This window comes from Lissotriton helveticus, chromosome 10 (assembly GCF_964261635.1).
Source record: "Lissotriton helveticus chromosome 10, aLisHel1.1, whole genome shotgun sequence".
Taxonomy (NCBI): domain Eukaryota; kingdom Metazoa; phylum Chordata; class Amphibia; order Caudata; family Salamandridae; genus Lissotriton; species Lissotriton helveticus.
The window spans coordinates 546,864,654-546,890,588 of NC_136071.1; positions in this window are offsets into that span (position 1 = coordinate 546,864,654).

Consider the following 25,935-nt stretch of genomic DNA (forward strand, 5'->3'; position numbering starts at 1 on the left):
TCCACGACCACGCCCCAGCTTCTGCACCGCCATCCTGGACCTCATCGCCCCAATCACAATTAACTCCGAGTGCTACATCTTCGTAGGGGACCTCAACTTCCACATCAATGACCCCAGTGACGCCAACACCACCGACCTCCTGGACAGTGTGAGCATCATTGGCATCAAGCAGCTTGTCACTGACCCTACCCACATTGCAGGACACACGTTCGACCCCATCTTCACCTCCAGCAACAGAGTCAAGTACAAACACGCCAAACAACTCACCTGGTACGACCACTACAGCGTCCACTTCACCATCTTAGAACCCCCCCAACTCCGGCTCCGTGCCCTCCAGATCCACGTGCAGAAACTGGAAAAAGATATCAGCTGACCAGTGAAACAACGCTCTCTGGTCCCACCTCCCAGACTCTACACCCGACCCAGAGCTAGCAGCCAAAACTTCTCCCAGTGAATCACAGAATGCGCCAATACTATTGCTCCCGCCAAGACAGCCAAGTTCAAAGGACCAACCAAAAGAGCCAGCTGGTTCACTGACGAACTGCATTTTACCAATTGCAACAACCGACAATTAGGAAATCTTGCATCAAGAAAAAGATGGAAGACCGCACCACCTTCAGGACAGCACTCCACCAGTACCACCGCCTCCTGACAAAACTAAGAAGAACTCCCCAGCAGACTGCATTGAAGCCAGCTCAAACCACAGCAAGGAACTCTTCGCCTTTGTGAAGGAGTTCTCCAATCCCGCTGCCACCGAGATAGACATTACACCCTCATAGGAACTGTGTGACAACCTTGCTGACTTCTTCCACGACAAGATCTCGGGCATGTACGAAAACTTAGAATGCCAATCCGCCGCCACAGACAGTATCAACCAGCTCACACCCATAAACACTGACCTGACCACCTGCTCATCCTCTGCGACCTCCTGGAAGCTCAGTAAAGTCCTCAACACCTCCATCAACTCAGCCTCCTTCCTGAGGACTGGAAACACGCTGAAGTTAAGCCCCTTCTGAAAAAAACATGAGCTGACCCAGCCGAAGTGAATAACTATCAGCCCATCTCTCTGCTCCCATGTCCAGCAAAGCAAAGGTCCTCGAGAAAATTATCAACCAGCAACTCAACCAACACCTGGAATACCACAACCTCTTGGACCCCTTCCAATCCAGATTTCGAGCCAAACACAGCACTGAGACAGCCCTGTTTGCTCCACCGATGACATCAAGTCCCTCCTGGACAGTGCAGAAACAGCAGCTGTCATCCTCCTGTACCTGTCAGCCGCGTTTGACACTGTCTCCTATCACATTGTAATCAACAGACTCCACCACATCGGGATCCAAGGAGACATCCTCAAATGGAACGCTTCAAACCTGACCAGTAGAACCCAGAGGACGCATCTCCCACCATTCACCTCAGAGTCCAAGATGAATATCTGCGGAGTCCCCTAAGGATCGTCCCTCAGCCCCATCCTCTTCCACACCTACACGACCCCCTGGCTGAAGGCGTCAGATCGCACAGACTCAACATCATCCCCTACACCAATGACACCCAGCTCATCCTCTCACCACCAGAGCCAACTTCGACAGATGTATGATGAACATTGCTGACTGCATGAAGGACAACTGTCTCAAACGCAACACGGGCAAGACAGAAATCCTCTTCTTTGGAACAATACCTCGCCATTGAACGGCGCATGGTGCCCCGCGGAACTCAGCCCACCCCCCACCCCTACAGACACTTCCACAGCTTCGGCATCATTCTGGACAGCAAGCTATCCATGAAGAAACAAGTCAACGCAGTCTCAACCCTTGCTTCCACACCCTTCACATGCTCTGCAAGATCTTATAGTGGCTCCTAGTCAACACCAGAAGGATTGTCATGCAGGCCCTCATCACCAGCAGACAGGATTACAGCAACACACTCTACCTAGGAATCACTGCACACCTCCTGAAGAGACTCCAGACAATACAAAACTCAGCAGCAACACTCATCTTCGACCTCCCCAGAAGGACCCACATCACACCCTACCTCAAGAAACGGCACTGGCTCCTGATCCAGAAGAGATGCCAGTTCAAGATGTTGACCATGCACATCGAAGCACCAGCATACATCAACAAATGCCTTACCTTCCACCAAGCAGCCAGACACATTCCATCAGCTTCCCTCTCCCTTGCAGACAACCCATGGATCCACCAAGCCAAGAGCAGAGGTTGCTCTCTCTCACAACTGGTGGCCAAGACATTGAACAGCCCTCCACTCCACCTCAGGACCGCACTGTCACTCTAACAATTCAGGAGAGAACTCAGGGCCTGGATGTTCGAACGAACAACCCACCACCCAGCAGCTAACATCTCCAATATCTCGAGACACTCACGGGTGATTTGACACGCTTTACAAATGATTGATTGATTGGGTTTAACAGCTGAATACAGGAACGCAAATAGAAAGATGAGCAGTTATATTTGCAGTAGGTCTGTCAACGTGAAGCATCACGTTTTGCTTTTTAAGTAACTTTCGAGCCACAATTTTTTCTTTCAAATCTACAAATTATGCAGCAAAAGATTAGTTACTGGGAAAGGGACGTAAATAAATAATTTTGAATAAACCGCCACAGAATAATGCAAAACCAGTGCCACTCGGTAAGTGGTATATTGTAACATAGCAGCTCCCCTGAGTGACGTTTTCTATAGAGAGATGGTATTGGCGATGTCGCTAATTAGGGACATATATCTAAGGTTTCAGTGTTGTGAAACGTGTTGCCTTTAGATAAGACACGCCATCCCTGACGCTTCTTGTGACAAACTGCAAGCAGGATGCACTGGCAGGTTTGCAAGCAGCTCTGCCAGATAATAGGGCTGTGCCATCTGAGCTAGAACAAACAGGTGATTAGCAGCTCTCCAGGGTGAGCGCCTGCAGCCCCAGTGAGCTCTGTGGTAGCGAGAACAAGGATATATTTACATTCATTAACGGAGCACGCGGACAAAATTAGACCGCAAACAGCGGTGATGCAAACTGCACTGAAGAGTACCACTATCGGAGCACCAACGTGGCCCAGAGTAAGCGAGGGTGGAAGGGACTGGGTATTACTGGCAGCAGCTCTTTCATCTACAACACACTCGTCAAACTCTCAGGCAGCGGGAACGGCAGCCATATTGTAGAGGGTCTAGTATTGCCTGTTTGGTGGGAGATTGTACTGGTACATGTTATGTTATGTTATCATAAGCTTATAGAGCGCCTTATCACCCCGGGATATCTAAGCGCTAATGTCCTGTCAATGTGTAAAGAGCAGTTGAGAAAAGGGTGCCCATAAGGCAAGATGCATCTGGTTGTAGCAGGTGTCATCTGCTGGGTCGGAGATAGTTGGAAGAGACAGATGTAATTTATGTGGAAAGCAGTATATGGGTGTAGCAGTGGCCATGACTGAGATGCAGGCACCATCTATGTGATGTGCACTAATTAACTGAAGGACAGGTATTCAATGGGTAGAGAGTAAGGACATGAGGCATAGACCATTGATGGGGTGAAGGAAATGCTTAATTGTAGGAGAAAAATTAAAGTCTGTGGGGGCACATCATTTTTCTGAGGAACTCACTGCCTAATGTAGGGGTTCCTCAATACCAAGGCTTCCTAGTTCTGATTCCACCACCTTAGGGGTTCTGTGTCTTTATCTCACTCTTGCATTTCCTTTTCATCCTGGCTTTATTCCTTTTCTGCCTTTTCAAATTTTTCCCTTCCTCCTTCTCTTGCCCCTTTCTGCCTTTCTCTCTCTCTCGCTCTGAATCAAAGTCAGATGATGAAAATAAGCCTCAAAAGTCCCCAGTGACGAGGGCTGATGCCCACCATTTACAACCACTAGCACAAATTAAGCAGCAGGTTATTTATGATGGAGGGGTTTGTGGGGTAGATTTGAGGCTACTTATTGGTTGTGTAGACCACAGTAAGACAGGACCTGATTTTGATCTTGGTGGACGGGTTACTCCGTCACAATGGTCACCAATAGAACCAATAGAAGTTGAAGGAAGGAGGCGAGAGTCTTTAGTCGAGAGCAGTTTTTTTACCACACACTTCCATGGCCTCTGAGCACGAGTAAATCCTTCTGTGACCCTAACCATCAGGCAGGGCCGGATTGGCTGAAGCGGGCACCAGGCGTTTCCCCGGTGAGCCGGAAGGGTGGTGGCCAGTTTTAGACTGGTGGGGAGTTGTTTTTGTCAGGTTTTGCAGTCTTCTCCCCAGTGACACCACCCACTACCACCTTAAGACATAATTGCCAGGGCCGGGTTGCGATCCCAGTCAGGGAGAAGGAGTGGTCCTGTTGTGGGCCCAAGGACGGGGGAACAGCCATAGTATTGTACATTAACCCATTCCGCGCTGCACACATTTTTGCGCTGTACGGGCGTTTTATTGAGTGGGCGGAGTTCAGATGGCCCCGGCCATCCTCCGCACACGCCTACCCTGACGTCGGATGGCATGGGGCCGTCCAAAGCACACAAGAGGTTAAGCAGATGTAACTAGCCAGAAGTATGGGCTTCCATTATGAAGTTGTGAATGTTTGTATTGTGCCATGATGAGACTGTAAAACTAATAAACAGGTATTGCGAGTATCTTGAGTGCTGGAAGGGATGGAGAAGTTATATAACGGTGAGGAAGTTATGGGTTGGTGGGATCCCCAAAAGTTAGAAAAACACAACCTGGATGAGATACTTGGCTGGACAGTATCTCTGACATGGACGGCATTTGCGGTCGCCCGGGGTCGAAGCTGCTAACTTGGAAAAGAATAATTTATCGTTCCAAGTGGCGTGGATCTCCTCTGTACCTCCCACTGCCCCATAACTTGTTGAGAGAGTAAGAAACAAATACAGGGGAGAGAAGGAGAGAGAGGAGGAAAGGTAAAAGGCTTTGAGGCGAAATAAGGGTAAAATAACAAAAGGAAGAAGACACTATAGAGAGATGGGTAAGCAATCAAGAGGCAAACACAAGAGGGTGTATGTTTGAGAAACAAAGAGGAATGAAAGAAACACCAATAATAGTGTGACGTAAACAGGTGAAAAGGGGCAGATATGGGAATAGGAGAGGAGGGAAAAAGGTGAAATAGAGAGGAAAAAAGGCAGAACAGGTAAGGGAGGGGAAAACATATATTATTTGGAGATCAGTTAGAAAGACACAGTTAAGATAGACAGGAGGGGCGAACAAGTGTCAGCAACAGGTGTGAAAGATGTGACAGATAATAGAAAGGTTAGACAGATCACAAACAGATGAGGGGAGGGTGACAGTGTGTCAAAAGTCATATGACATCAATGCCTGTGATGTCATTGGGGTAAAAAAAAATGTGATGTACTTCTGCTATCCCTGGCATTTTGGTGAATCCACGCCCATGATCTCGGAAAGCTGTAGGATAATAAGTGGGCGAGGATCGGCAAAGACTGGCAAACATCACCAGTGGATAAGGAATGCATGGGTGGTGGAACTCCAGTGACTTTATCTCTGTGAGCTACAGAGGGTCCACATTTTTATAACCTCACAAGCCTGGAGTGGGTCTGTAGTGGCCAGGGCCGGACTGGGAACCGAAATCGGCCCTGGCAAAGTGCTCAGCCGGTCCCCCCCTCTCCCCTGGGGGTGCGACCGCACTCTTTGTGGGGCCGGTTTTCGGCCGATTTTGTTACAGGGCCGTTTATGCTGCAAAAAACGACCCTGTAACAAAAACGGCCGTCTGGGGCCCAAAACCGGCCCCCACCCATGCGGCCGACCGGGGGATTGCCCGGTGCCCACAACGGCCAGTCCGGGCCTGGTAGTGGCTGGTGAAAGTCACCGTGGATGAGGCCTCCAACCATCCAATGGATGGAGAGCTTGAGATGAAAGTTGAGGACCAGTGAAGCTTGCAGAGTACATCCAACAACTGGCTAACCTGTGTAAGATAAACATGGAGGACACTTGCATATTCTGGAAAGAGGGCGGGGGCTCTGGGGTGGCTGGAGACAAAGAGAGAGCGCATCATTGTTGCAAACTCCAAGAGAATCCAGGGCTTGATTATCCTTGTATATAGCAATATTAAAGCCTACATTATTTGAGGAGAGGTATGTGCATTGTAGTGCAATGTTGTATGCTTAAATCATAGCAGCTTTTAGAACACCATGAACAAAGAAATTGCTAGAATGAGTTCGTATGGAAACGATATGTTTATATATGATCAAAAACACTCAACGTCTGCAGGGGTAATCACACTTCCAGGAAGAATCTGATAAAGGAAGAACAGCTTTTAATGTATAGTTTCAAAGTTACCTGCTCGAGCCCAGCTTTTTACTTTGCATTCACAGACTTGTTATTATAACAGAATAAACAAGGGTACACACTCCAGAATGCAAAGAAAACTCTGGACAGGAGCAGCTAGCCACACATGGACCTGGAGATGTGGCAGGCCTGTTAAGGAGCAGCTTTTGTGAAGTACCATAAGTACCATACTCAATGCTAAATCCAGAGAGAATTAACGACCTCTTTTATCCCTTTAGCTTTTAAAAGTAGAGCTCTCATTCCCTTCACAGCCCTGCTGGACAACAAGGGACTGCAATGCAGCTAACCTGAATCAGTGAATGAACCTGACTCTATTTAGATCTCTATCTTATATGTATATTAACCATTCACACCTTTCCCTCGCCTGGACCCTGCTCTGTGCATCCTTGGGACTATGCATATGCCTATATACGGCACGTGGTGCATACGAAGTTACCAACAGTAAATATACTATTGCCTCTATTCTCACTAGAAGAGAGGGCCAATTGGGCATGCAACAGCACTGCGTGTAAAACAACTTTTAAGCAGGGCCACTGGACTTATGCAATTCTGCCGCAGAGTTATGGATTTGCTGCATCTGCCACATAATCACTTATCTGCTGCATAATTTGCAGATTTTATTTTTTTAAAATATGTGTTTTTATCTCAAATACTTCAAAAATTACTAAAAACAAGCATCCCACATTGCTGCATAGTGGAAACCCTTCCACAAAGGCTGGCTGGTCATCTTTGAGTTGTTTATTGTGGTATTTGGGAGATAAATCGGTACGAATGAGGGGAACCTATGCCCAGACAACGATGACATGTATAAAAATAGTAAAGTAATATTATCAAAAAATGCGCTGCATTACACTGCATAATTTGTCATTTCTTACAGCATGATGTAGCGAAAACTCTGCCACATAATTTGGAGAAATGTGGGATTTGTAGTTGTTCATATTTATAAATGAAATCAATTGCACTAAATTACCAGATAGATGTTAGTAAAAGGGAAAGTCTGTGGCATGAACTAGGGTGTTGCACGGAGCCATCTGGTGTCCCTATCCTAAGGCAGATGCAAGGTGAAAGAATGCGCTACTTCAATGAGGTAAATTGGGTTTGATCATTGAATAATAATTCATTGCGTCGTGTTATTATTGAATGCTTGTACTTGTAGTTTTTCACTTAAATGCAAATCCCATGTACCAGAACTTAAAGAGAAACCAGAGGATTGATGGAGTTAATACCACCTGACATGGAGCAACTTGACATTAGCTGCTTTGGTAACATTTCTAGCTCAGAGATGTAGAACCGATTTCTCTTTGTTCCACAGAACAAAGAACATCTGGCAGCCACAACTGGCAGGGCCACTGGAATTATGAGATTTTGCTGCAGTGGCATTTTCCTCATAATTATGGATTCACCACACAATCCCTAATTTGCTGCACAAAGTGCTGATTTTAAGAAAAGAAAATTGTTTCTAGCTCAAATGGATCAAAAGTTACACAAAATGTGGCTGCACTTGTTGCCACGAAGGGGTATACCCTTCACAAAGGTTGACTTGATCACCTTTCTGTTGCTTATTGCTGTATTAGGGTGTTAAACTGGTACATGCGAGGTGAAACCTTTGCCCAGGCAGTTTTAGCAGGTGGAAAAATTACACAATAAAGGAATACTATCACAAAATGTGCTGCATTACGTCACAACATTTGCCTTTGCGTGCTGCCTAATTCAATCAACTCTGCCGCATAATTTGGTCCTCCACTGCCGCATAAAATTGTAATGGCCCAGAACTAAGGTAATGAGTTAAATTTATTTGAAGCAACAAAAATGCACACAGAACAATGTTTTCTGCAGAAAATGTTAAAGCGCTCTGAAATACTGTTCAGACACAATCGTGAAAACGAAGCCCATTACAGTCCCAGTTTGCCAGTTACATGTGTTTTCCACAGTATTCAACTGCATGATTTGTGCGTATGGGCACAGAGGCAAAGCTAGCACAAAACAAGATTCATGGTACTACTCACATACAGATAACTACTGTAACATATAGGTACCAATAGCCAGCTGCAGGAAGCAACATAACATTAATTTGAATGTTCTCCATAATATGTCACTACATCCCAAAAAGCCTCTACGCCAGCAACTAGATCCAGTACAACCCATAAGCAACTAGTCAAGTTCCTTCAGGGTTAGCAGGGAGTCTGTCTCCGGGAAGGGGGCAGGGTGGACTGCCCATTAACCCTTAGCGTAGATTTGACTCATGAGCCGTGCTGTCAATCCCAGATTCATTATTAGCGGAATTAATAGGGCTCATTTGATAAATATCCGAAAGCTAAAAACGGAGTTAACAAAGATAGTCCGGCTTCTGATTGACAGATTGCACAGAGACCTCGGCAGCAGGTGTGTAAACCCAGTGAGCTACCCTGTCGGCCTCAAGGCAGCAGCCCAGACGCCTCAGATACGACATGTGTATGTGGCACAGCCATCTCGAAAATACAGAAAGCAACTGATCATGTGGCTATAACGAGCTCCTGTTTTATAAAAGATTTCCTATAGGTATTAATAGTCTTACCTTATTCTTAAAAAACGTTTTTGGAGACTGCAGCAAAGTGCTTCTCTGCTTCCGTGGAGGTTCTGGGCAGCAGGGGCACCAAGGGGAGAGGAGGCCGGGGATCTATGGGACCAGCTGGGCACCTGTCATGCGCGAGAGGAACAGCCGTCAATGGTCCCTTGTGCAGGCGCTTTGCTGCTAGCCCCAGTGATGAGGATGCATCGGTCTAGGGCTGAGGTTTCCTCTGCCTCTTAGAGTTGTGCAGGCGGTGATGGGTGGTATCGGCTGTGCAGGGGGTATCAGTCCCGGCGGCGGATGTGGAGCCTCTTCATTGCTCAGGCATTGAGGTTTGCTGTGCAAGTGCCCGAGGAATAGCTCTCTGCAGAACGCTTTATGCTTCTAGGCGCCAAGGAAGATGCGTAGCCCCCGCGCAGCTGGCGATGGTGCCAGTCTCGGTGGCACGGATCCACCGGTTGCTGTGCAGTTGCCCCCGCGGGGTGAACTCCTCAGGATCCTACAGCCCAGTCAGGGCTTTTGAACAGCATCCGATGTGCACAAGTCTCTGCGCCCCTCGAGGTGTCGGCTCCGAGGGGGTGGGTGAGGGTTCTTCACTGTTCACGTCCTTCACAGCCCTGGACCTGAGAGGGACAGACAGCAGACACGGCGCTGCCACTTCACCTTTTGAAGGGCTGCAGAGGGGAGGATGGAGAGCCCTTTAAACATATCCCAGACTTCTGATTGGCTGTTGGTATCCAGGCACCCTGCCGCCTCCTGGCCAATCGTGCCGGGAATGCTGCAAAGCTCTGTCATCGCCAGGGAGCGTCTGCAAATTCCTCTTTCATGCATGGGGGTTCCTCTCGTAGTTCTCAGCGCGACATGAAGGTGCAAGTGTTCACAGGTGCAGAGGGATACTCTGCGATGCATCCTTATTGTCAACACAGCGGCGAGAGTTCTAGAAAAAGACAATGGGTTTTCATTGACATCCCAAGTAAAATATGGTGGTAGAAGCAATGCTTGAAAGGACAAATAAGCCTGTAGTTTTCAAATGATAAAACTCCGAACGTTTTACTTCCCAAGTTATTCTTTTGAAAGTTTTACTCCCCAGCAAAATTCAACACAATAGCATTAAAAAATGGGAAGAATAGGATATTCAAGGATAAAAAACAATATATTCAAAGAGCAAAAGACGAGAGAGGATAATTATGTTTCTCATCAAAAATAAAAACGAGCGAATAGTGAATTCATAACTTAAAGGGACAGGCAACACGCTGAAAAAGAACAAGGGCATGTAAAAAAGAAAAGTAGAGGTATGGGGTTTGAGCACTAAAAGGGAAACAAATAAAATAGTGCTAAAACAAGCAAAGGAAAATGGGGACAAGAGTGGCAAACATTTAAAGCACAAACACCAGGTAAGGTAGAAAAGTAGTACACATTTCAACTAAAAAGTGAAGTAAAACATTTGAGAAAACAAGGTACACCCCTTCAAATGAGTGCCGACTGATCTCATCGGTGTACTTTTATAGACATAGGGGGATATTGCTTTTATTGCATACACAGGATTAAATGCGGGTGTACACGCGTTTGATTGCGTTTTCAGGATATACAAGGGAATATGCATAGCGCCATGTGCTATCTGGCGGTATTATAACTAGTCAGAAGGTGTATTTTTCTCATGTTATACAATGGATATACCTAATGGATGCAAACAGATAATTGGTATTTCTAAAATACAGAGGATGTAGACAGAATGGTAAAGGTGAATGTGTGTTAAAGTATACATGCAGTATACATGGGCCGGTTCAGAGGGAAGTATTTTAATCATCACCTCCCACTCTACCCCCCCCTCCAATGAACCCAAGCCGTTTGATTCAGTTTCCACCTATCTCTCAAGAGGAATTCTTCGCTCTTCTTCGTAAAGTCAGTTCAGGATCACCTAATGACTGCTGCCCTCCCCATATTCTTAGAGAAGCCTTTCTGTCATGTCCTAGCCCCCCATTAGCCTTGCTTAACCACTCTCTTGCTTCTGGGGAGGTCCCTCGTTCCTTCAAACAGGCAGCGGTTATTCCCATCCTTAAGAAAACCAATGCCGACCCCACCGTTTTAAGTAACTACCGCCCAATTTCCCTTCTTCCTTATTTGGGTAAAATTCTTGAGACCTATGTTACTCGCTGCCTGAGTACCTTTATAGAGAATTCCTCCTTCCTGGATAACCAACAAGCTGGCTTTAGACCCCTCCACTCCACCGAGGCGGTCATAGTAGCCGTCATGGATGCCTTGAGGAAGGGTGCCGACAATAACATCCCCCAGGCCCTTGTCCTCTTGGACCTGTCGGCTGCTTTTGACACGGTCGATCACACTATTCTGATCGACCGTGTCAACAATGCCGGTATCCAGGGGATGGCCCTCGAATGGCTCAGATCTTTTCTGAGACATCGCACTCAGGCAGTACACCTATCTACCTTTTCTGCCTCCTATTCACCCCTTACTTGTGGGGTCCCTCAGGGCTCCGCGCTCTCACCTTTATTGTTTAATTTGTATCTTCAGCCCCTTCTTGTCTCCCTCCGGAATACCCCTGTCACTATCTTCAACTACGCAGATGACCTTCAGTTAATTTTTCCTATTTCTAACCTCCCTTCCTCCCGTTCCAATTTTCAGTCCACCATGCTCAACATCGCTGAGTGGATGCTTCATAGCCAACTAAAACTAAACCCAACAAAAACTGAGCTGGTACTAGTTGGGGGCTCCACCAATCCGTGGAATTCTAGCTTTTGGCCCCCCTCTCTGGGTACTCCACCTGACCCGGTTGGCACGGTGAAGAGTCTGGGGGTGATCATTTCGGAGGACCTCTCTATGAGGCCACAAATCAATGCAGTCACCTCATCCTGTTTTTTTCACCTTAGACGGATTCGTAAGATCAGCAGGTTCCTCACTAGAGATGCTCTGATCCTAGTCATCCTAGCATTGATCACCTCCAGACTCGACTATGCTAACACGTTGTATGCCGGAATTCCATCTATCCACCTCCACCGGCTGCAACTTGTCCAGAATCAGGCAGCTCGCCTCATCTTCCGCCAGCCGAAGTACCAGCATGTCACTCCTCTCCTGCGTAGTCTTCACTGGCTTCCCATCACCAAACGCTGTCTTTTTAAGCTTGGCTGTGTCATTTTTAAGGCCTTGTCTGACTCAGCCCCAGCATTCATTACCTCCTGTCTGACACGGTACGTCCCTCATAGAGACCTCCGCTCCGCCACCCTCAATCTCCTGGTCATTCCCAAATCCAGGCGAAAAAAGCATGGCGGCCTTAGTTTCTCCGCCATGGCACCTGCCACCTGGAATTCCCTTCCCACTGCACTTCGTCTCTGCCCTACTTACGATCATTTCCGTAAGCTCCTTAAAACTTTCTTATTTCAACAACTACCTGAGTAACTTCCCCACCCTAGCTGCTGTTACGTCAAGAGCGCCATGAAACCGTTGGTGAACGTGCGCGGTACAAATATTTTTAACGTTTAACGTAAAGTGAACAGTGCATATACCTACAATACATATATAAAGTAGTGCACGTCTACCACAGAATACAGGGGAACATCCCTGTACAGGTTTAGGGGCCCCTTTTCGTAGCGCACAGAGGATATACTATCACAGGTGAAACCGGGCTCATGTATTGTACTGTGCAGGGAGTTATAGCTAGAAAGGTTCTGGGGGTATATCATTTACAGCATACACATATACAGGAGGTGCATTTAGTTGGGTTGTGGTTTACACGTATACCTGAAATCCAACTGCACCTATTCCGATGGTATATCTCTTAAGGCATACAAGCAATATACTTAGGGAGATAGTCAACGTGTCTCTTATAGTATGCAGGGGGATAATTACAGAGGTGAAGGCAGTGCTTAATTTCAGCCAGTGGTTTCTGGTGCTCAGCACCGGCACTGAATTGTCAACACCAGCTATTGTGACAGTCTGCCACATGGTGGTGCTATCTATCGAATTTAGACATGAGTACAACAACAATTGTTTATTAATTCAAATAGATTGAAAAAGATCACCTGCTGCCCAAGCCATTCTTATTGCTTTAGGGGCCTGGACAAGTATGAATTGCTGCACTTGCAGGAGTGTGATGGTTAGTAGCTGGGTTGGTACCATCATTGGCAAGAATGTGTGGTGCATGCTGCAGTGGTCTCCTGACGAGGGCCCTGTCACTTTTTTTTGTTTACCAATTAAGCACTGTGTGAAAGGGCATGTGTCTTGGAACATACAGGACGTTGCTAGCCACCTTTCTTACAGTATATTAGGGCTATAACTAAACAGCAGAAAGTGGTCATGTCTCTTACCTGTACACAGAGAGGGTCAGGAGTATGGAGGCAATATACATAGACAGGTTCTGGAAGGCCAGTATACAGAGGCAGGCACAGGGGTAACGCTAGACAGGTATCTAATGGTATACATTGGACACATCTGGAGCAGCAAAGGTAGACATCTTTCCTAGAGTGGTATAGAGGGCGTATACCAGCCATGCATAGGGTGCATGTCTGTTATAGTAAAAACAGGATATGACTAGCAAGGTGAAGGTGATGATGCTCATGGCTAATGGGTGACTTACATAGGCAACCTCAGGTAATATTCCTCTTCAGGTGTTCAAGGGTGTCCCTAGATGCTTTCTTGCATGTGCCCTTCAATATTCAGGAGATATAACGGTGGTCGGCATGTTTACAGCCTAAAGCAGATATACCTAGAGGCCCTCTATTTATTTATTTATTTTATGTGTTTTTATATTGCGGGGACTTTACCCGAAGGTGTCAGAGTGCTTCACGATAGGAACAGTATCAATCAGTACATTTGTAGAGCGCCGCTTGTCAGCCGCGAGGGCATCCAGGCGCTGGAGACATGTCTGTTATACTGTGTGTAGGATATATGTTGCCCCACTGATAGATGTGATTGCCATTTCACATATTTACACTGTCACTCAGTGAAAGTGATACAGCAAACAATAATGTTAACAATCCACGCCAATGCTGGCTAATGTTAGCACTCTCTTACCTAGTGAGATGGACGTCATGACTTGTACTGTTTGTGATGTCTTCTCAAAGAGACTCCTGAGAGGCATGCAATGGGCTTTAACGAGGAGCAGGCAGGGGTAGCAGCTGCTACTCCTGGTTCACCCTTTGAAATCTCTGGCACTGCCCCTGCATCCCATGGTCTGGGTCAAGAAGGCAGTGGCAGAAACAGAAAATAAACGGGGCTCTCAGATTGTGGGTTAGTACTTGCAGTTTTCATTCCTTGCTCCTTCATTAGCCCTCGGCAGTATGGGGGCTGAGAAGGACTTTGGGTCAGATGTATGAAGACACCGTTTTGCAATTCCCTAATTGGGAATCCTTGCAAATCTCAATTAGGAAATCGCAAAACAGCATGTATGAAAGTGTTTTGAACACTTTCTGTGATTTCCAGTGGGAGGCAAATGACCTACCGCATGAATATTAATGTGGTTGGTCGCAATTTGAGACTCATTAGAAATCGCAAAAATCACAGGGATGGTGGCCTGCTGAGGTCAGCAGACCAGCATGTCCGTGATTGCTTTTAAATAAAGCAACCTTTTTTTTGTAAAGCAGCCCGTTTTCCTCAAAGGCAGCGCAACTAAAATTATGCGCTTTTGCGGCCTCCATGTCATCTGCAAAAGTATGCATTTGCCACATGAGACACCATCTCCTGCATAATATGAGGATTTCAGCAAAACATTTTCATTCAATTGGATCAAAAGTTACTAAAAACGCGACAACATGTTTCGTAGCGCAGTGGAAGGACCTCCGAAAAGGTTGACGAGCCATCTTTCTGTTGCTTATTTCTGTATTATTGTATCAAAGATGTACTAATGAGGGGAAACCTTTGTCCAGATAGTGTTGAAGTGTAAAATGGCAAAAATAATGAGGTAATACTACCTCAAATGTGCCGCATTTCAGCACATATTTTGCCTTTCCTGCTGCATAATCTAACCAACCATGCCACATTATTTGGTCCAGCCTGCCGCACTGATCATAGGTTGTGTGATATCACTTCTCCTACTCCTGGCCTTTAGTGAATGAATGTCCATGAAAGCATGGTCACATTTCAGCACAAGGTGCCACTGCTAAGCACTCTTTAGGACCATGTCAGCTCACTTCAGTGCCGAGTGCTGCTCATATATTGAGTAGATGAATAAATGAAATGTCAAGGCCCAAAGCATGTAACCCCTAGCCGCTTCCTGCCCGATTTAAAGGGCACCTGGTTATTTACTAAGGGGTGTGCAGGGGCGCGTGCAATGCTTCGCAAATTTGAGCGCGCCCCTGAGCTTATAAATTGGTAAGTAAATCTATACAATAATTAGCACCACATGAGCTGCAGCGTACAACCTTAGAGAAGACACTCGTGTCTACGCCTACATCTACTGGCACAAAGGTGGATGGCTGCACAGTGGCCTGCACGTTTCAAATTCACATCCCGCTAAAGTGTCGCCTTCATCCTTCAGAGGTCGGTACATTAGGCAAGGGTAATTTTTTTAACTTACATCAGTTAGAGATGACAGAACCAGTGAATAAAGCGGTATATAAAATACTGGGAGCATATTATCAAGACAGGCGATAAAATTATCGCCACTTTAGCAGCAGAAAACTGCAGCTAAAACGGCGATAATGGGCTTGATAATATGCTCTATGTATGCCAATTGAAGCCCATGTTAGACGTCCTTCACATCTAACATGGGCTTCAATTGGAATTCCATAGAGCATATTATCAAGCCCATTATCGCCATTTTAGCGGCAGTTTTCTGCCGCTAAAGCGGCGATAATTTTATCACCTGTCTTGATAATATGCCCCCTAGTTCGTATTATTAGCCTAAGAGTGATAAACTGCCGTGACTGGAGACTTGGTATGTGCTCGCTGAGGCGCACAGCTAGGGCATGGCAGCATTTGTAGGGTTAATAATGTCTCGCACGGTCTAACACACACACGTAACTTGTACACAGGCCCTAGATATCTGCCGGGGGGCCGAGGAGAGGGCACTTCTTCCCTGGAGGCGGGAGAGTTCCCTCTCATAGGCAACAATGGCGGGAAATGTACTTGGCACTCGCGGTGAACGCTCTGCCGCTGTGGCTACATTTTTGCAATTTGGCAACACTGCCACCTCGAGGATGTTTGTGGAATAACATTCTTACCGACGTGTAAAAAAAGCAGGAGAAAAGTAAACCCCAACACCAACCGACTCACCTTGACAGATCTTTTAATGCTCCTCAATACAGGGGCGTAGTTACTAATGACGCAACAAGTGCAAGAGGCATAGGGCCAAGGGGAGTTATAGGCCATCGGCACCCAATAGTGGCTCTTTTTCACCATCTAAATGGGGACAGGGGCTCACTTTTCCCAGCTTGCATTACCTGCAGCCTCTCCTGAAAATGCATTTCTGACCCATCATGCCCCCCCCCACCCACCCACCCACTTAGTTCTCGCCTGCTTCTCCCAGAGACACTTTCTAAGAGCTGGAAAGCCAACTGATCACGGCCCTGCGGCTCTTTATTTCTTCCTCTCTTACTTAATTCATTCTATCGGCATCCTCCTTAATTCTGTCGTCAGAGCATCCCTGTCCTGAACCCTTGTTTGCAGAGCCCCACCAGTCTCAGGGGTTCACATGCCACTGGACCAGCAGAAGGAGGGAGGGGTTTGGGGTGAGATAAAAGGGTATTACTGGGCCTTGGCGCAGCTTCCAGCTCAATCTGGCCGTGTCAGAAGAAGTTGAACAAGAAATAATGGTATTTCATAGAGTATTCATACAAAGCATGGAGAGAGGATGTGGTCTCACGACTAGACAGCCTACTTTGGAGCTGGGAAACCACGGTTCGAGCCTCCGGGTCAACCCCGCATCCTGTGATGCTGGGCAAATCACTTAATCTCATTTGCTTACCAAAACAATGAATGTGTCCTTGTGTAACATAACTAGTGCTCATGTAAAGCGCTCCAAAACCTTTGGGTCAAGTTCACGCTATATAAATCTGCTTAAAAAAGCATAAAATAAAAATCCTAAACAAAATTAAAAATACAGTAGCAGTCATGTATTGTAAGTCATAAATTCAGTTAAGCACAACGAAACGGCTTAGTAAAATGTGGCACTATTTACTTGTTTTATAGTGTTTTTTCATCAGGATAATTTTAAATGATGACAATCTTTTTTCTCTCAAAATTCCCAAAGATGCGACGGCCTGTTCCATTTAAAATGATTACGCACTGCTCACATTCAGGGTTAATTTCCAGCACATCGCAGTATGTGACTAGTTTTTGGAGACGCACATATTCCATGGATATCCTGTCCAGAATCACTAGGCCCCTGGTGCGACAATCACCCCCCCCCCCCCCATGACGTTGTTCTCCATGGATTCCCTCACTACCTCCATCCAAAAGTGCCCTTCATCTTTTAAAAAGCAAACACAAGGAGATGATGGACGGAGCGCTGAAACTTTTCAGACACTCACCCCCAGTCACAGATCTGGGTTTAATCCATCATCATTCTTTAGCTCACTTCGCCACCTCAGTTCAGACCCAGCTATATGCAATTCAGTCTTGACCCTGTGCCTCATGGGAACAGTCCAGCCAGAGCTGCCAAGCCAGGTCTTCCCTGAACCGGAAACAAGCATCCAGGAACCGGTTTCTGGGTAACACCCTTTTTCAGCCAGGCTAGCTTGAATCCAGTGGCAAAGTTGGAAAGGGAACCACGTCTAGGCATACCCAGCCAACTTAGGGCAAACAAAGCAGACACAAGGAGATGATAGGCATACCCTGCCAACTTAGGGCTAACAAAGCAGACACAAGGAGATGACGGACAGAGCGCTGAAACTTTTCAGACACTCACCCCCAGTCACAGATCTGAGTTTAATCCATCATCATTCTTTAGCTCACTTCGCCACCTCAGTTCAGACCCAGCTATATGCAAATCAGTCTTGACATTGTGCCTCATGGGAACAGTCCAGCCCGAACTGCCAAGCCAGGTCTTCCCTGAACCGGTAACAAGCATCCTGTGACCAGTTTCTGGGTAACACCCTTCATCAGCCAGGCTAGCTTGAATCCAGTGGCAAAGTGAGCAAGGGACCCAAGCCTGGGCATATCCTGTCAACTTAAGGCAAACAAACCAAACACAAGGAGATGATGGACGGAGCGCTGAAACTTTTCAGTCACTCACCCCGATTCACCGATCTGGGTTTAATCCATCATAATTCTTTAGCTCACTTCGCCACCTCAGTTCAGATCCAGCTATATGCAAATCAGTCTTGACCCTATGTCTCATGGGACCAGTCCAGCCGAAACTGCCAAGCCAGGTCTTCCCTGAACTGGAAAAAAGTATCCTGGGACCGTTTTCTGGGTAACACTCTTCATCAGCCAGGGTAGCTTGAATCCAGTGGCAAAGTGAGCAAGGGACCCACATCTGACCATACCCTGCCAACTTAGGCTGAATAAAGCAACCACAAGGAGATGATGAACGGAGCGCTGAAACTTGAGGCACAGGGTCAAGACTGATTTGCATATGGCTGGGTTTAAAGAGGAATGACATGGTGAGCAAATAAACGGTGGATTTAGGCCCAGATCTCTGTTCTGGGGTGAATGTTTGACATTGTTCTGCATTCTGTCCATCAATTTTTCTTTTTGCATTTGTCACCCTGAGTGGGACGGGCCTGCTCAGACGTGGGTCCCATGCTCTCCATGCCACTGGAGTCAAGCTTTCCTGGCTGATGAGGGGTGAAACCCCCAAAACAGTTCTAGGATGCTTATTTCCAGTCCAGTGAAGACCTGGCCTGGCAGTTTGGGGTGGACTGTTCCCTTGAGGCACAGGGTCAAGACTGATTTGCATATGGCTGCGTTCAAACTGGAATGGCATGGTGAGCAAAAATGATGGATTTAGGCCCAAATCTCTGTATTGGGGTGAATGTATGACATTGTTCTGCATTCTGTCCATCAATTTTTTTTTGTTGCATTTGTCACCCTGAGTGGGACGGGTATGCCCAGGTGTGGGCCCCTTGCTCTCCATGCCACAGGAGTCAGGCTATCCTGGCTGATAAGGGGTGAAACCCCCAAACCTGTTCTAGGATGCTTGTTTCCAGTCCAGTGAGGACCTGTCCTGGCAGTTCAGGCTGGACTATTCCCATAAGGCACAGGGACAAGACTGATTTGCATATGGGTGGGTTCAAACTGGAATGGCATGGTGAGCAAAAATGATGGATTTAGGCCCAGATCTCTGTACTGGGGTGAATGTATGCCATTGTTCTGCATTCTGTCCATCAATTGTTCTTTTTGACTTCATCTTTTAAAAGTCCCCATCTCACATGCATTTCATTTGTTTTACAGTGCTACTCATACCAGTGTAAAGAGTGTCAGAGCACTTTACACCCCCACATTCTATAATATTTAACATTCTATAGCAAATATTAAATAAGACACTGAAGGAATCACCTTATCAATTCTATTCGACATTATATTTTAAGAGTGTATGGTCTGGAGAGGCTCATGCTCAGGTCTTAAAACGTACCACAGTGGGTGGGGCTGGCTTTACTAATAAGAATGTATTTCTACCTAAACAAAATAATTTTTAGCTACATTAGGATTATGAAAGACTGGGGAAAAACATAACTTTCTAATCTATACCATGCAGTTTACATGTAGCTCTCTGATGTCACTTCCAAGGTTACTGTGCTATATTAGAACGGTAACATATGAACTGCAAGTAACTGATGGATCTCTGTGACAAAACTAGCAACCCACTCAGCTATTCAGTTAAAATACAGTATTGTGATCTGCATGGGGCGATTTCTTTGCAGCAGTCTTTTTAACACTTTGTGCTAGATGTTGATGAGTCAAAACTCCCACTAGCTAAAACTCCATCTCTCTCCAGCAGGAATATTAATCACCAGAGTTACCTTGACATTTTTATTGTTGCCTGAAAACTGCTGGACATACAGGGAACTCTACAGCTGGTGCTTTTAAACCCATAAGTTATTTCTAAACCGAGCACACCCCAAGCCCAGCACCAGGTATGACGGCAACCGTTGCACATCACAAGCCAGCCCTGACAGAAGTAGTGCATGAGTTGCGCTGTTCACTTGTCGGCGACTAAGCAATAATTGCTACATGCAATCACAGGAGGTTCAATAGGTGTTATAAGCACATAGAACACTTTTTTTTTTTAAATTACTTCTACGAGAGTTATATTTAGTTGTTGACATTTGATATTGCATTGATTCCCATTTATTTGTCTAATTTTATGGGTATTTATCTATATATTTTTGGGTGACAAAAAATCTAGTTGCAACTAGTATATTTCAATTTATTACCTACTGGCGGTCGCCAGTAGGTATATATAGTTAGGATTTTTTCTCTATGGGTTTTTTGAAAATTCTATGTCTAATAACTTTGGCGTTTGTGGACGGAATTGGCTGAAATTTTCAGGAAAATGGCACATTTTGTTTCTGAGCAGCCCCTGAAAATTTTGGGGGGGTTCGTCAAGGGGGGGCCGAGAAAAAAGGGGGGTCCCAAAACGCGTTTTTCCCATGTTAATTTCCATAGGGCGGTTGGCCTCACTTTTAGCCCGAACGGCTGAATGGATTTGCACGAAACTTGGCAAAATTGTAGGGACTGGTAGCCCGATGTGCCTTTTGTAGGTCTCAATATATGTGCTTCAGTGGATTTTGAGAAATTAATGTTCAAAAAAAGATATATATCTGTAACAGCGGACTGGGCAGCGCTCCGCTACGCGTACTTTTCGCGCAACGGAGCTTTGTGAAGCGAAGCTGATTGGTTCTCCGGCGTCTGTCAACATTCCAAACAGTCCGTAGCGGCCGCCATCTTGTCTCTCGGTAGGATCGAGAGACAAGAGGAGGCCAAAGCGAAGGGGCAAATGACCATAAGGGGGCATAGTACATTGTCGCTCACCCCCTAGGTTTGATGTGGAGGTTTTAAAAGGGCCCCGCGGGGCAAAAAAAAATAAAAATAATAATAATCGAACAGCTGAATGGATTTGCACGAAACTTGGCAAAATTGTAGGGACTGGTAGCCCGATGTGCCTTTGCTAGATCTCAATATATGTGCTCCAGTGGATTTTGAGAAATTAACGTTCAAAAAAAGGTATATATCTGTAACAGCGCACCGCTTCGCGTACTTTTCGCGTTACGGAGCTTTGCGAAGCGAAGCTGATTGGCTCTCCGGTGTCTGTAAACATTCCAAACAGTCCGTAGCGGCCGCCATCTTGTCTCTCGGTAGGATCGAACAGCTGAATGGATTTGCACGAAACTTGGCAAAATTGTAGGGACTGGTAGCCCGATGTGCCTTTGCTAGGTCTCAATATATGTGCTTCAGTGCATTTTGAGAAATTAACGTTCAGAAACAAGATATATATCTGTAACAGCGCTCCGCTTCGCGGAGATAAAATTATATGTGTATTACCTAGCTGTTGCTAACACCAGTTAGCGACGGCTAGTAGAAGATAGCGACCATCTTGGGCCCCACTTTGCATGTGAGTGATATTTATCACTAATGACATGCAAAGTGGGCATGCCAAGATGTTAGCGACTGGAAACAGTCGCTAACATCGCTATCTCCTATTATCAACTTTTGGAAATATTCGAGATAAGGGCGAATATCTCCAAAAGCTACCACCTGCCCTGAGCAGTTCTTAGCCATGTTATCCAATGGGAGGTGGATAACATGGCTAAGAGCATTAGCTCGGTAATGCATGAATATCGCGGAGTTTTCAGCGATATTAATGCATTGCGGTCGTTTTTTATCGTATTTCCGATAAACTTTGATAATAGCAAGGTTTATCTGCGATAATTTCTGACGGTAAAAAAATCGTTGCTAAGCATCGTTAGGGATAAATATCGCTTAACTTTGGTAATATGCCCCAACGTCTGTTAACGTTCGATTCGAAGGAAATCAGGAAGTGTTGAAAAACATTGTCTGCGCCATCTTGTCTTTTTTCAAATGCCACACTTTTGTCGTGCACGGCAGCCATTTTAGATGCCTTGACCAGACCCACTCTGTGCACGCTGTCGATCCTTAGCATGGCTCCCCACCCTCGCAAGCATCTCCCCCAGGCAGTGGTCACCCCCGCTCTCTGTCTTATGCATGGGTAATAAACCTCCCCCATCTGCGCTGCTGTTCCCTGAGAATCACACCCTGTGCCCGCCCGACACCTCCCTTTCGCCCTATTCACTACCGCACCCTCTGACACTCCTTTTCCTCTGTGTCCGATTGTCCAGGCTGGTCCTAGGGTATCAGCTAGCCCTGCAGATGTAGTTTATGGCCACAGCTGTAAAGAATCACCCCTCTTCAAAGGAGTTATAGTAGATCAAGGCCCACACTCGATGAGATCCGTCACATCAGAAACGTTGCTATTATCTGAAAACCATCCTGTATTGTGATTGGGGAGGGGACCGAGCCTGAAGCGGAAGATTCCAGGGATGACTGTTTGTACATCAAAGTTTTTACAATTATGTGTCACATTAAAAATATATAGCACTCCGACAAAGTAGTAAGATTATAAAACTTTAATAATTTATAAATATATACAAGAAAACAAAAATAGTAATAACATATAAACATTTTTAGGGAAAAACAACGAAGTAGCGGTCGGCTGTGCGAATAGTCCCAACGCAGCACAACGTCCAGATTTCCGGCGTGGGGCGTCGCGGGGGGTGGGTCATCAGTAGCAAACTGTTGCGCGAATAGTTCCAAGGCAGCAGAACGATGGCACCAAGGTGATGTCCAGTAAGTTGCCGCACTGGTTTTGGTATCCTACAATGCTGCTCCGAATAACGGCGTGGAGCGCCCCGGGGGAGGCGGCGTGAACGGGCCTCTCCAGGTGGAGTGTCATCTGTTGTAGTGGGGCGCCCCTTTACCGTTTCAGTTGCCATTCCGTCCGTTTTTGGTCCACTGTGTCAAAAGCCGCAATTCAGCTGAGTTGCGCCCACTCTTGCGGTGCAGCGATAGGCGGCTGTCACAGGACTCTCAAAATGGCGGCAGGCTGTTTCCTTTTTGGGCCTGGTCCACTGAAATGGCCCTGGGACACCTTGGAAATCGGACGCTTGTCTGCTAGGTCTTGGACCCCATTCTCGAAAGCGTCCCCTCCGCCTTGAGAATTCATCAAAAGTTTTGGGGGCTCCGACTCCTGCAGGCTTCTGGTGGGGAGCGGCTGCCATGATTGCTCGCGGAATGACCACGACTGAGCTACGAGATGGTGGTGCTTTCATGCTGACGCCAGCTTCAGTCTGAAACATCCAGAAACAAGGTGGGGCTTTCATCGTTTGGGAAAAAAAAAAGTTTTCATCCTATGAAAAGTGTTGTTTTTAGGTCACATGATCATGCCTTCCATCATTAGGAAACCAAAAGTAAAATGAACCAATGAAAAGTTTTATAAACAAGTCATATGACCTGTTATGCGGCATAGGGTGTAAAATGCGGAGAAAATACGTTGGCACGTGAGGCGGCGTCAATGTGGAGGCTTTAAAAGGGCCCCGCGGGGCAAAAAAACAAAAAAATTTTTTTGTTTTTTTTGCGTGGGTAGCGCCCGGTACGCGTACCGGGAAGCGGTCGGAGGAGCGTACTATGAGGAGAAAAGAAAGACAGGGTATAAACATTTTGGCAATTTTGTTATAAATGGAAGGTAGTTCTGAAAAGAACTGTTTTTTTATTCTTTTTCTTTTTTTTCTTTTTTTTAATGAATTTTCTGAACAATTTTTTGATTTTTTTTTGGATTTTTGAAAACTATTTTGTGTTTTTTTTGTGTTTTGTAAGGGGGAAATAACAAAAAAGCAGGGTTAGAACATGTCTCAACAGGAGCAAAAAAAAATAAAAAGGATTCATTGTTTTCTCATCTTGTAGCATTTATGATTTTCTCCAGCTCGGTTAATCAAAGTAATACTCTTCTCTCCATAAGCAATAGTTCCTCCACAATATATACAAACTATTTTGTAGTGTGCAAAAGGAGCTTGAATATTGGGGATTATTTCTCGGCCTTCTGGTCCGGCGAATGAGCTTTGACCCCTGTTGGTGCTGGGGATGACATCTGGGGGGTTGGCAGCAAGATCCCTTACTTGTGCTTGGGAAAGATTATTAGGATGCCATCGCTCCATGTGGCGAATCATTGTATGATTGCCAAAGCTGTATTTCTTGTTGGGGTTGCCACGAGAAAGTATATTTTTGCAAATCAAACAAGACACCTGGGGTGCATTGACCTTCTTTTGTCCAGGTGGAATTTTAAAGAATTGCCATATGTAGTGGTCTTTAATATGGCTCTGCCTTGGTGTTTCTGGCAGGAACTGCCTTACTTGCTCTTCCTCCTCCTCCTCCTCTTAGTCCTCATTATCTTCCTCTCTACCAAAGTCCAGTGTTGGTGGTGGTCCTTTTGGTGGTGGTGGTGGTGGTGGTTGCTGAGAAGCACCAGCTGCAGCTATTACAGAAGCCATTGTGAAAAATAGGTCTTGCTCTCTGGAAATAGAAAGTAAGAATGAGGTAAAAAGAAGGAGGGGTTTTCATCATTTGAGAAAAAAAAAATAGTTCTAAACCAATGAAAAGTGTTATTTTTAGGTCACATGACCAAGCCTAACAACATTATGAAACCAAAAGTGAAATGAACCAATGAAAAGTGTTATTAACAAGTCACATGACCTCTCACGCTTATGTTACGCGCTGCGGAACGCGCCCCGGATAGCTTCCGGGTCGCTGCGCTTCGCGCCTTGGTCCGCGCCCCGGAGCACTTCCGGGTGCGCTAACGCGGTACGTCATAAGACGCATTACGCGGTAACGCGATACGTCGCGCTTACGCGACGCGCCGCGGATCGCTTCCGGGGAGCTGCGTTTCGCGCCTCGGTCCGCGCCCAGGAGCACTTCCGGGTGCGCTAACGCGGCGCGTCATAAGACGCATTACACGACAACGTGATACGTCACGCTTCCGCGACGCGTCACGATAATGATTTCTAACGTGGCAGTTGCGCTAACGGAACGTTTACCGGTTCGCGGACCGGGTCGCGGCATCAAATTGAGCTAACGGGAAGCTTCTTACATCATTAGGAAACCAAAAGTGAAATGAACCAATGAAAAGTGTTATTACCAAGTCACATGACCTGCTGTGTTTACGTTACGCGCTTTGCAGGGCCTCCCGGTTTGCTTCCAGAAACCTGTGCTTTGCGACTCGGTAAGCGTACCAGTTCGCTAACGTAGCACGTCATATGACGTATCACACGACAACGCGAAACGTCATGCGGACGGGAGGCGTGATGATGTTGTTTTCTAACGCGGCAGTTGCGGTAAAGAAACGTTTATATGCTCGCGGTCTATTTCGCGGCATCAAGGTCAGCTAACGGGAAGCTTCCCGATTCGCGAAGCGGGAACGAAGAAAAAAAAATATAAAAAAAAAAAGTTATTAATAAACATATAAAATATATTTTTGGATTTAAAGAAGAATACATTTTACAGGTATAGATATTAGCTTTTAAAAAACCAATGAAATTCACTGAAAAAACCATAGGTTATAGACCATATATAGTTAGGAATTAGCATTTACAAAACCTTGAAAATTCACTGAAAAAACCATAGGTTATACACCATATATAGTTAGGAATTAGCATTTAAAAAACCTTATTTTACTCACACAAAACCATTGAAATTCCATATATAGTAAGTTGCACTAACTATATATCGCGCACCCGCAATCCACTGCTGATGATGTCACATATTACATCATTCATGACATGGTCAGTGACATCACTGATGACATCACTGATGACATCTCAAATGACATCACTGATGACATCACTGATGACATCTCATTTGACATCAATGACCACATCACTGATGATATCATTCATGTGACAATACAATGCATCTCCTCACATTTTAATATAACCTCTGTTTCACCCAGTGTTAAAAAGAGTATAATTTTTGAAACCATTGACACACCAATACTAGTTACTACATACGCACTCACTGATTGCTACGTCTACACACACCTTCACTCATTCACCCATACAATCATTCATACATACAATCACTCATCTTTACAACACTATCATATGCACTCATACACCTATACAGACACTCACAGTCTGCCACTC